Below are 4640 nucleotides of genomic sequence, written 5' to 3'. Positions count from 1 at the left end.
TTTTAGAGTGTATCTTTAATTCAATTGCACATATCTTTAATTCAGTTGTATCTATCTTCAATTCATTTGAAGATAGGTACAATTATTTAAAGATAGGTGCAATTATTTGAAGATAGGTACAAATATTTGAATATATTTAATTTGGCGTTCCATATTATCATGACCAGGAAAATTCGTGGACAATCCAGTTGGTGAATAATGACTTTATTTGTATAAAACAAACGTCACTTAGCTTTCGATTGGTATTTAATGACAAGGTCCTGGTATCGAATTTTGATATTCTTTTTTCGTCAACTTGTTTGTCAAAATCTTGCTTTTGTTTTAGAAAATGTTTGTATGTAGACTATGCTATTTTAATTTCGTCAACAGAAGAGATTAACCCCATATCAGGTAGTAAGTATGCATGAAACATTTGGAGACAACAAACAGAATTCAAGATCATAAGTCCATAAAACTATACAAATACATGTAGGAGAAAACACGGGCCTCCAAAACATCACAGGTGGAATTATGTGCCATGGAGGAGTGAGCATCCTCTGCCGACCGGTCATGCCCGCCGTATGCTCCTTGTCATGATCGGGTATTAAAAGAAAAATCTGTCGTCAATTCAGTGTATAAATAATAGACTAACAATTAGTATGAAAGACGTATTTGATTCTATGATGAATTGTACATCTGTTGACAAGATCATTGTATCGACCATAGAACATACGAAATAATGACTTTAAACGAGACTGCTGATATTCTTGCTTCATCAACTTGTTTGTCAATATTTTGTTACATATTTATAAGGGACGTAGACGATAGAAAAGTTTAAAATAATTATTATTACCATAAAGATTTGTTGCAATGTTGTCATTACGTCTTTTTGTAGTTACAAACCAAGTACGACAAAAAAATGTGTCCGACACTTTGGTATCTATTATTTCAAACTCAGAATATACCGAGTTGAAATATAAAATGAAGTAACTTTAATTGTTCATATGTCATCTGAATATCTAAATGACGAGAAGGCGACACACCAAGTACGACACAACGGTGTCAGACTCTATGGTATGTATACTGACACGCAAAAGAAACGCAACGCCCTACTTTAAGGAGAAATAGTTATGTAAAGTAAAGAATTTTGTATCTTAAAATTATGAATATCTTCAATTTGGTAAAAATCGGTAATTTAACGGTTCAAACAATTTCCATACCATAACCGGAAGTAGAGAATTTGAGTCTGCTTGACAGAAATCAAAAATTGCATGTTTAACAAAACATTTGGCAATATTATGGAGTTTTTATGGTTTTTTACTGTTCATCATAAGTAATGCAGCAATATTTCAAAAAATAAACTCTCCTTTTGTTTCCCGTAACGATGCTTAGGCTACTTGTAAATAGCTTATGTACGCATTTCCATAGCTCTAGCTGAAATATTTCAATGTAAAGGTGATGGAGAGTTGCTGATGCAAAATTTCACTACATTACGCCTCAACAGGGTCTTACGTATCATATGCATGCGTTAAGGACAGTATTCTAGGGAAGTGCAAGGGTGGCTACACTGCTCTAAGTTAAAGAAAATTCGACTTAATCATCTGAAAAACGGGCATTTAAAAATGCCAAAGAATAATTCCTTCGCTCAGAATACTCGGTATTAATGAACCTATTGTATCGTAGAAATTAAGCTGCAATTGTTGTTTAGGCAGTATTGCACGTTTTACTTGAATGGCTGGGAGGGGGTGTTTAAACAATCATATTTTACTTAGTAAAGTGAACAGATAAACATTTAACATTTTTATCAAATCTCTGATGTTCTGGAAGGTGAGTTTAGCCTCACTTCATTCGCTTTTCAAAATCATAAGATAAAAAAATAAAATATTTGTAGATTACTGCTTGTTGCGTTTCTTTTGCGTGTCAGTATATTATCAGGGACCTATATACTACTTAGTATATATGTCCCTGCTATTATTTCAAACTCACTGGGATGTATTTAGATGACATGTGAATGGAAGCAAATTTTATTGCTAGAATATGTCATCGAAGTAACTTTAAAGTCGAGAAGGCAACAGAAAGTGTTTTCTTTTTCTTCTATGTAAGATTCTGAATAAATTCTGCTCCATATGAATACAGAAATAGCAACCTCTCATCAGAGGGCTTTCCACGACCCCCTCCAACACCTCTGCGTAAGTGGAGCTTGCGGAGCGCGCCCTCTGGTGAAAGATTCTAGAAATAGGTCTGCCATTAACGAGACGAAATTAGTTCCCAAGGGAATTCATTTTTGGGGGGGAGGGGGGAGACATGGTCCCAAAAAACCAACAAAGATTATGTCAATCAGTATTTTAGCACCTTTCTACATGTGCATGTATTATCAACTACTTGAGTGTACCATCCAAATGTTTTTTTCTTTTTAATTTTAGAATAGTTTTACAAATGACCAATAACAACTTAAGTAAATTTACTACATGTACTTTCATTTTTGTATATAACGCAGCTATTAATAATGTCCAAAAGAACTATAAACCGCGCGTATATGATATGGGCCAATTTTGGGCACCATTCAGAATATGTTTATCTATACTAGGGAGAGGGATAAGGCAAGTGTGTTACTAAAAAAGAGTATAATTTAAATTGATCAGGCATTTGGTTGCCCTGAAATCCGCATTCAAAACATATACCTTCAGACCTGAAAATTTGGCATCAATTATCATTTAATCAAATCTTAATGTTGATAGCACATATTATGTCTTCATTTTTTTATTGTGGGGAAACGTAATATAAAGTAATAAAACTCGTACCTTTTAATGCACATGCTTTTAATATTTTTTTCATTTCAAGTTTTCTTAAAGTTCCCTGTAAGTTTTACATATCCAAATCTGATAAACACACAACTCGGCCCAAGCTTAAAAAATTCTTTGTAGTTGCCGACATTTTATACTGGGTAGGTAGGCAGTCCTTTTTAAAAATTGGTTTTAGATTTATGTTTGGTTACAAATAATAAAGCTTTTCATAGGCCTACTAAACATGAATAAGCTCCACTCTTGTAATAAACCGCTGATTAATAAAAACAAAAGTCAAAAATTGAAATTGAAACAGTATCCTGAAAAATTGAAGAAAAAAAATTACAGAATGTCTAAAAAAAGTTTTGGTCGGGTACATTTTCAGTGGGTCGGTAGGCAACTGCAACCATACAAATGTTTATTTAAGGCCTCGGATATGTTGTTTCTCAATACTCTTGAAGTTCCTTTAGTAATGAGTGAAGAAAGAGGGTTGCTAGAACCTTAAACCGTAATTTTACTGGAACAAATTTTTGTAAGGATTTTTATGAAATTTACGAATCAACTATTATGTATTCAAATTCATTTCGATCGTTAGGAATATCAAATAAAATCATTAAAAATCATTAAAAACTAAGAAAGGGAACTATGCAGAGGAGAGTAAGTTTGTCAACTGCAGAAATAAATCCTAGTTATTACTTTCCTTTTTTTACTTCTGAAGTATTGAAGACCGGGAAAATATGGTTTTCATTCATTGTATTTTCTCTTCATCGCTTTATTTTAACATGTCTCTGATACGTTCACTTGCTTATTAAGTAGTTTATTACATGTTTAATTCTTATTTTATATAATGCAAAATCTTCTAGGTATCCACATCACATCTTTTCCAGAATAAAATTTTTAAAAATGCGAAGAGAAGTATAACTTTGCCTAAGCCTGTCCACTTCTCTACAGAAAATAATCCTCGTCATAGTTTACGATCAAGTCAGCCTTATAAGAGGGTGTTCGTTTTTTGTGGGAATTTGTTGAACGTTTATTATTGTTAACATTTAAGGACTTTCAAGGCCGTCTTTAGAAAATTGTTTGAACTTTCCAATACTATTGATTTAAAAAGTGGCCCGACTCCAAAAAAAAAAAAAAATACCCGAGAAAAGTTTGTTTTATTCATTTAGAAGTTTTTCGTCTCAATGTAACTATTTTAACCTCAAATTCGAAAATTTTTCTTGATTACTAGTATAATATGTATTTACTCATTCTTTTTGTCCTTTGTCGGTGGAGGTCAAGCACACATTTCTTTTTAAGGTAAGTCACTCGTCAGCTTTTTAGAAAAGTTCACGCAGAACCTCTTACTTTAAAAACATTTATTAAAATTCAATTTTTATAAAATCTATATTCAACAATGTAAATTTTTTAACATTCATGGAAAAAACTGCTTAAAAATCTACAAAGAAGCAAGATTTATGAGGGACTATTTCTTGTGGTGGAAGGATATGAGCAGAAATTTCAGCAAATCTGCACATTTATTAAATTTAATGTCTTGAAACTTTAGCCTCACATACTTTTACTCGAGAAAATTTTTCCATTATAATATGCAGGAATATTTAATATAGGTCTTAATTTATATTTTAGAACAAGTTTTACACCTTCCCTCAACAAACTTTGCGAAAAAATATATTAAAGAAGTCAAAATAAAATTTACACCATTTTTTGCCTGAAAATCACATATTTTGACCAATATTTCAAAATTAACATCACTGACCCCAACTTTTTCTTTTTCATTATTTTAAACTACTTGATACTTGTGACTGATCAGCACTTAACTCCTAAAAAGCTTGATATAAGAAAATATTTGATTGCTTATTTAGTTTTTTAATACCCCAA

The sequence above is a fragment of the Saccostrea cucullata genome, unplaced genomic scaffold, assembly GCF_032062105.1.
Source record: "Saccostrea cucullata isolate Sc308-1 unplaced genomic scaffold, CSIRO_AGI_Scuc_v1 ctg13505, whole genome shotgun sequence".
NCBI classification, from domain to species: Eukaryota; Metazoa; Mollusca; class Bivalvia; order Ostreida; family Ostreidae; genus Saccostrea; species Saccostrea cuccullata.
This window is presented reverse-complemented; position numbering follows the sequence as displayed.